The 7,606-nt window shown below is 36.3% G+C and overlaps 1 non-coding gene across 1 annotated transcript; it reads left to right on the top strand.

Annotated features, from left to right (window-relative positions):
• The first annotated feature begins 1,155 nt into the window (after nucleotides 1–1,155).
• LOC112317884 (U2 spliceosomal RNA) lies at nucleotides 1,156–1,349 on the top strand. The gene has a single exon (XR_002976146.2). It is a non-coding gene; the product is annotated as a U2 spliceosomal RNA (small nuclear RNA).
• The last annotated feature ends 6,257 nt before the right edge of the window (nucleotides 1,350–7,606 follow it).

A 7,606-nucleotide genomic window follows, 5' to 3' on the forward strand; every position in this document is an offset into this window, starting at 1 on the left:
GTTTTACCTGTCCTAATTGCTTATTTATCAGACTGAGTTTATTCATTTTTTTTATGGATAGATCTCTGCATGTGTTTAGTCTGGATTTCCCTTTAGATTCACTGTTCAGTCTCACTATAGTCTCATAGGGACTCAAGGAGGCTGCTCTGAGTAATGAACAATTTTTTTTTACCTATAAGAGGCAGTCCTGGCCAGGTTCCAACAGACTTCCCACAATTACCCCTTTGCTTTCTTACTTACTTCATTTCTCTCTGAGTAGCTCCATACACTTTGGCTTTGAATGCAGTTTTTTCAGGCCTTGTGGGTCAAACTGTTTGTGCTGTCAGAGTAAAATTTCCTGTTTAAAGAACTTTAGCTGCCAATACACCTTCCTCAATCCATATACCAACAGCCACATTGACAGGCCAAGAATTTCAATCCTAGATTCCCGAGAGAAAAGTTGAATTTACAGCAGAACTTTTTATGTATTTTTAAATTTTATAAATGTAATTCAAATACTAAAATGAGACTGTTTGGTGAGTAAAAAGAGCGTGTGAAATTGTCTGAGGACTCAGACTCACTATTTCTCTGGTCAGGTCTTCTCTTGCAATTACCTTTTCCACTGCCTATCTCTAGCTATCGGCCAGGAAGGAAAGGAGGAAGAATACCGGGTAGTCTTGTGCTCTGGAGAGTAGCTTGCTATTGTACCTTTTTTCCTCTTTTTCTTATTACTAAACACATGTTTAAGAGTCACACATCTTTTACTAAAAATTGCCTAGAAGATTCAATGTATTTCCCTGAGAACCAAAATGATTGAAACATCTGTCCCCTTCACCAGCTAGAATTACACTATAAAGCATCTTCTATTTACTTAGCTTTAGAGGCAATATGTTTATCAACTTCAAATTGATAACCTGGGTTTTTCCCACTGTTTTCAACAAAGTGAGAAAAAGGAGTTCCGGCCCTAACCCTGTAGCTGACCACGCTTCCTGAAGTGTGTGTACAAGCATACATGCACAAGTGCCCATCATGCACGTCTCCTAAGATGACACACCTCTATTCTCTATCCCAGTGATTTTCAACCGTTTTCATTTCATTGCACATATAAACTAACTGCTAAAATTTCAGCACACCAAAAAATATATATTTTCTGCCAATCTGAAAAAAATAGGTGTAACTGTTTCTTGGCCTTTTGGCTAAGATCAAGTATAGTATCTGATCTTATCATTTTAATATCTGATACGTCCTCTATCCAAGGACATTATATTAAGTGGGTTTTTTGGAACTGGGAGATGGAATAGGAGCTTGCTCCATCCACTCCACGCGCACCCACCTGGTATTGCAGTACTTCCAGGAACAGTGCATCCCCCACCAAAAAAGTTATAATTTTGATTCATTCACACCAGACAGCTATGGTTTTGGTGGCTGTTGTCAGGTTGTTTTTATTTGACAATCTGAGGGAAAAGAGGTCAGTGACCCTGACTAAATAGGTATTGCATGTTTTAAGAATCCTTGCGGCACACCAGTGTGCCATAGCACACCGATGGAAAATTGCTGCTGTATCCAACCAAACCACCTTTTCCTCCAGACTAGCTCAATTTCTTCCTCTATTTTAAGTCTTCAGTGCACAGCTCCTAAACAATATGAAATCTTACTGCTACATATCAAACCCTTTATTTTGCTGATTAATCATATATATATCTACAAAATATTTTATAATTTTCATATTCAATTTTCATGTGTCAATAATATTGCTATAAGCATATTTTGTTTGTCTTTTTAAATTAAATTTATTGAAGTATCATTGGTCAATAACACTATAGAGGTTTTAAGTGTACAGTTCTAAGATGTGTTTGTCCAGAATTCACATGTATATTGTAAATTCCTTGAAAAAGCTTCATCTTTCTAGAGTTACACTTTTGAAAAACTTCATCTTTGAATTCCCAGCCAGTAAACATGCAAAAGATAGTTATCATTGTTTCATATAATTTGTTCCTGTATTTAGTAACATATTTAATTTTAGATTCAATTACAAAATGTCATGAGTAGTGTATAATAGATAAACCACTTCCATTTCTATAGTACTTTTATCAATATGGTTGAATTTCAGAATTTGTTCTCCTCCTATTCAATGGTTGAAAGGTGTGAATTACATCAGTACGCAAACTCAAGCTGGCAGTCTAACAATAAAACTTTTGATTCAAACTGTATAGGACAGGTAAGTCAAAATGGAATCCAAAAGTTAAGAGTTTAAAAGAAATATGTAAAGAAATCTTTTCTTGGGGGAAATGAGTGATGAATGGTTTTCAAGATGCTGCTTTGGATGACATTCAGTACTTGTGTTGTGTGTGTAGGTGAAAAACCAAAATACAAAGAGCTTTTTTTCTGTATGATAAAGTTGGGAAGCCAGCTATCAAGTACGTGCTGCCCTTGGCTCCCTGCATCAATACATTACTAGCTAACATGTGTTGTGTAGATACAACATTATGTATTCAAAGTCTGCTCTATTTCCAGCCTAAATTTTTATATTTAGATACTTTGATAGTTGTCCTGTAACTCACATTTTATTATTTGTGTCAGCTCAGCAATTGATACTAATGAGCAGTCTCCACTCTTCTTGATCAATTTCTTAAGTAATCACAAGTAATAAAATACATAATATTTTATTTTATGGCTTATGATTTCCTCTTAAAGTTGCATATAGATTGCCCTATAAATCTAATGTTCAATGTCATATTATTTGACATTAAATCTACCTACAGTAAATGTGGCCACTCGGCATAATTAAGAAAAATACACATTATAGACTAACAAACAATATTTTCTATTCTATCACAAATAGGATAATCATTTTTTGCTCATATAGAAAAGGAAACTTTTGCACAAATAATATAAAACAGCAATTTCAACCTTTTTTCATCTCATTGCACACATAAACTAGTTACTAAAATTCTGCAGCACACCAAAAAATATACTATATTTTTTGCCAGGCTGAAAAAATTAAATATAATTTGGATTCATTCATACCAGAAAGCTATTGTGTTGGCTATTGTCATTTTTCAGTTTGTCAAAGGGAAAAGAGGCCAGTGCCCCTGACTAAATAGTTAGGTATTGCATGTTTAAAAATTCTTGTGGCACACCTGTTGAAAATCCCTGATATACGATAAGAAGTATATTTTGGTTTGCAACATTGTAGATTCCAGCATATACTTTATTATATATTATATTAAGACATTTATTTATTAAGGTGCAGAACAAATAATTATTTGCATCTCACAAGTAATTGAGTTATATTTAACATATAATATACACATATATGACATCATTACTAAAGTGATTTTTATATTTTGAAAACTATTAAAGGCTAAATATTATACTTCCAATGTTGTTTATTTTTTGCAGATAATGTACAAATAAATGATATGCCTGTTTGAAGGTATACCACAAAGACAATTTGGAATAATAAAATAAATACAAAGTAAGACTGAATCTTGAAATTTAAAAAAATGTATTAATAATTTTAACATAAATCTGATAGAAATTATTCTCAGATTAATAGCAAAATATAAACTATAGGAATAAGATTTTCATACTTATAAAGGACATTTTATTGAATCAATAACCCATATTAGATGAAAATACCCAAAGCTTCAGAAAGTGGATTAAAATAATAAAAGCATGTAGAAACCCCCATAACTCCCTGAGCCTGTAATATTATTCTTGTAGTGAATGAATCATTATGCTCGAAACCAAAATGTCTCCCTTAGCCAGCTAGTTCACAAATATCTGACATTTCTGGCACTGGGAACCAGGTGAGTGAGTATCCAAACCTGACATCACTGTTGTAAGGTTTTTAAAACAGATGTTAATAGCATGAATTTTTCATAAGAAATCATAATTTGTTTTGGACTTAAAATATAATAAGTCTGTAGAACAGATAGAAAATGTAAATGGGCCTACTCAGTCCCATAGTTCTCACTTCTCTTGCACCAACATTTTCTTTATATATATATTTAGAACCTACCTTAAACAAATTTGGGATATATGTGTCTTTTATCATTCTGGATATATTGCCTTTACAGACCCCAAGGTATAGTTGCAATGATTGGTCTAAAATGTATTTCTTTCTTTCTTTATTTTTTATTTATTCAACTATTTAAAAAGAAAATACTCATACAGGAATGCTTGCATGTGGCAGGAAGTAGGCTAGGTGTTTGTAATCTTTAGAGCAGTAAATGTACAGAGGCAGTCACTCATGAAGCTGACTTTCTAGTATAAATAGCATGCAAGAGATTTTTAAAATTAAATTTATTGGGGTTATATTGGTTAATAAGATTATGTAGGCTTCAAGTGGACAATTCTATGATGCATCATCTGCAATTGCACTGTGTGCCCACCACCCAAAGTCAAATCTCCTTCTGTCACCATTTATTTGACCCCCTCTACCTTTTAGTACCCCCCTAGCCCCATTCCCTCTGGTAACCACCGTACTGTTGTCTGTCTACCAGTTTTGCTTTGCTTGTTTGTTTTTCTTTTTTTAAAATATATTTATTGATTATGCTATTACAGTTGTCCCATTCCCCCCGCAACTCCACTCCATCCTGCCCACCCCCTCCCTCCCACTTTCCCCCCTATAGTTCATGTCCATGGGTCATACTTATAAGTTCTTTGGCTTCTACATTTCCTACACTATTCTTACCCTCCCCCTGTCTATTTTCTACCTACCATTTATGCTACTTATTCTCTGTACCTTTCCCCCCTCTCCCCCTCCCACTCCCCTATTGACAACCCTCCATGTGATCTCCATTTCTGTGGTTCTGTTTCTGTTCTAGTTTGCTTAGTTTTCTTTTGTTTTTGTTTTAGGTGTGGTCGTTAATAACTGTGAGTTTGCTGTCATTTTTACTGTTCCTATTTTTGATCTTCTTTTTCTTAGGTAACTCCCTTTAACATTTCATATAATAAGGGCTTGGTGATGATGAACTTCTTGAACTTGAGCTTATCTGAGAAGCACTTTATCTTCCCTTCCATTCTAAATGATGGCTTTGCTGGCTACAGTAATCTTGGATGTAGGTCCTTGCGTTTAATCTTGGGTAATGTAATTATGATGTGCCTTGGTGTGTTCCTCCTTGGGTCTAGCTTCTTTGGGACTCTCTGAGCTTCCTGGACTTCCTGGAAGTCTGTTTCCTTTGCCAGATTAGGGAAGTTCTCCTTCATTATTTGTTCAAATAAGTTTTCAATTTTTTGTTCTTCCTCTTCTCCTTCTGGCACCCCTATAATTCGGATGTTGGAACGTTTCAAGATGTCCTGGAGGTTCCTAAGCCTCTCCTCATTTTTCCGAATTCTTGTTTCTTCATTCTTTTCTGGTTGGGTGTTTCTTTCTTCCTTCTGGCCCACACCGTTGATTTGAGTCCCAGTTTCCTTTGCATCACTATTGGTTCCCTGTACATTTTCCTTTGTTTCTCTTAGCATAGGCTTCATTTTTTCATCTACTTTTCGAACAGATTCAACTAATTCTGTGAGCATGTTGATAACCAGTGCTTTGAACTGTGCATCCGATAGGTTAGCTATCTCTTCCTCACTTAGTTGTATTTTTTCTGGAGCTTTGAAGTGTTCTGTCATTTGGGCCATTTTTTTTTCTTTTTTTTTTTTTGTCTTGGTGCGTCTGTTACTTTAAGGGGCGGAGCCTTAGGTGTTCACCGGGGTGGGGTAACGCTGGTTGCTGTGCTCTGACGCTGTACGTGGGGGAGGGGCCCAGAGGGAGCAATGGCGCCCACTTCACTCTCCTCCGGATTTCAATCTTTCACTCCGCTACCCACAATCAAACTGGGCCCCTCTGGTGCTGGTTCCTGAGTGGGTGGGCTTGTGCACACCCTAGCCCCCTGTGGGTCTCTCCAACGACCTCTCCCGTGAGGCTGGGAGTCTCTCCTGCTGCCGCCCCAACCCCCACGGGTGTTTTCAATCAAAGGTTTGAGGCTTTATTTCCCCAAGCTGTAGCCCTTGGTTACGCGGTCTGCTTCGTTCCCTGCCGTTCGTCGGGTTTATCTATGTTCGAATGTAGGGCTACGGTGTGCTACCCACACTCTGCCTGCCCAGATCTCTGCCACTCTGAGTCCGGCCCTCTCGGTTTATCTGCGCGAATGTGTGGCTGCAGGGTCTGCTAGTGCTCGACTGCCTGCCTGGGTCGTCCCACACTCCGCCAGTCTCGGTCCAGTCTCAGTCCCACCACAGCCACGAGAGTCCTCTCCACCCTGGTGCCCGTCTCCACCCCTCCTACCAGCCTGGATGAATGTTTATTTTCTATTTCCTTGGTGTTGGTCCCCCTTGCTGTTCGATTCTCTGTCAGTTCTGGTTGTGCGAGGAGGCGCAGTGTGTCTACCTATGCCGCCATCTTGGTTCTCCTGTTTGTTTTTCTTATTTGTTCGTTTGTTGTTTTCAGTTTTATATCCTACGTATGACTGAAACCATATGGTTCTTAAATTTTCTGTGTGACTTCATTTAGCATGATATTCTCAAGATCCATCTATGTTATCTCTAATGACAAGATTTTATCTTCTCTGATGGCTGAGCAGTATTCCATTGTACATATGGACCACATCTTCTTTACCCACTCCTCTATCAAAGGGCACTTCGGTTGTCTCCATGCCTCGGCCCCCATAAATAATGCTGCAATGAACGTAAGGGTGCATGCATCCTTGCAAATAAACGTTTTCAAACTTTTTAGGAACATACCCAGAAGAGGCATCACTGGGCCACATGGTAACTCTATTCTTAATTTTTTGAGGAGCCTCCACTCAGAAGACACTTTTATTGAAATTTTTGAAGATAGCAACTGGTTTCTCAAATAAAAAAAAATTAAGTCAAAATTGTCATATGGGAGATGAAAAAATTATTATTACAAGCAGAAATTCAAATTTTACTATTGAGGTAACTGCCTAGACCACACATTAGTCAACTACTCTGATTTCTCTTCAATAAAAGAGTCCTTTCTTGTGTATTTGTGTGAGAAAATCTTTAGATTAAATTTGCTTCAAGTTATGTCATTTTCAAGTACTATTAAAGTGGAAGTTGTATCCATCTCTACAAAACAACAACAATAAAGAGTATACATTAAAACCTTTTCCAGGGCTAATCTATATAATTCACCCTTAATTAACCCACCCAATTTTTTTTTTCAGGTTGCATTGTCCAAATCTAACCTAATAAAAAGAGAAAGGCAAGAAAGAGTCCTAATGTCCTGTTTATGCATAATGTCAGTAGTAAGTTAACATTTCTTAATTTAAGAGATATTTAAAAATGTATAGTAACTATTCCCTACATGCACCTAAGTTTTATGCTAAATTCTATGCTACATTAAGATAGTATTATTCTAAATAATAAAATTTAAAAAGATAAAGAATAGTGAAGAAATGAAAAATATTTTAAAAATATTGAAAGCCAGAATTCAGCTTAAAAAATTCATCTATGAATCAGATTTTGATTCCAACACTCATTTACTAATGTATAACATCTAACGTTAATTAAATATAGTTCTCTTTGAATTTATTAGAAAGTAATTAAAATAAAGCAAACCAAAAATTAAAAATCCAGGATAGAAGATTGAATGGTAACTTATTTAGTCCTTCTCCTT

This window comes from Desmodus rotundus, chromosome 4, assembly GCF_022682495.2.
Source record: "Desmodus rotundus isolate HL8 chromosome 4, HLdesRot8A.1, whole genome shotgun sequence".
Lineage (NCBI taxonomy): Eukaryota > Metazoa > Chordata > Mammalia > Chiroptera > Phyllostomidae > Desmodus > Desmodus rotundus.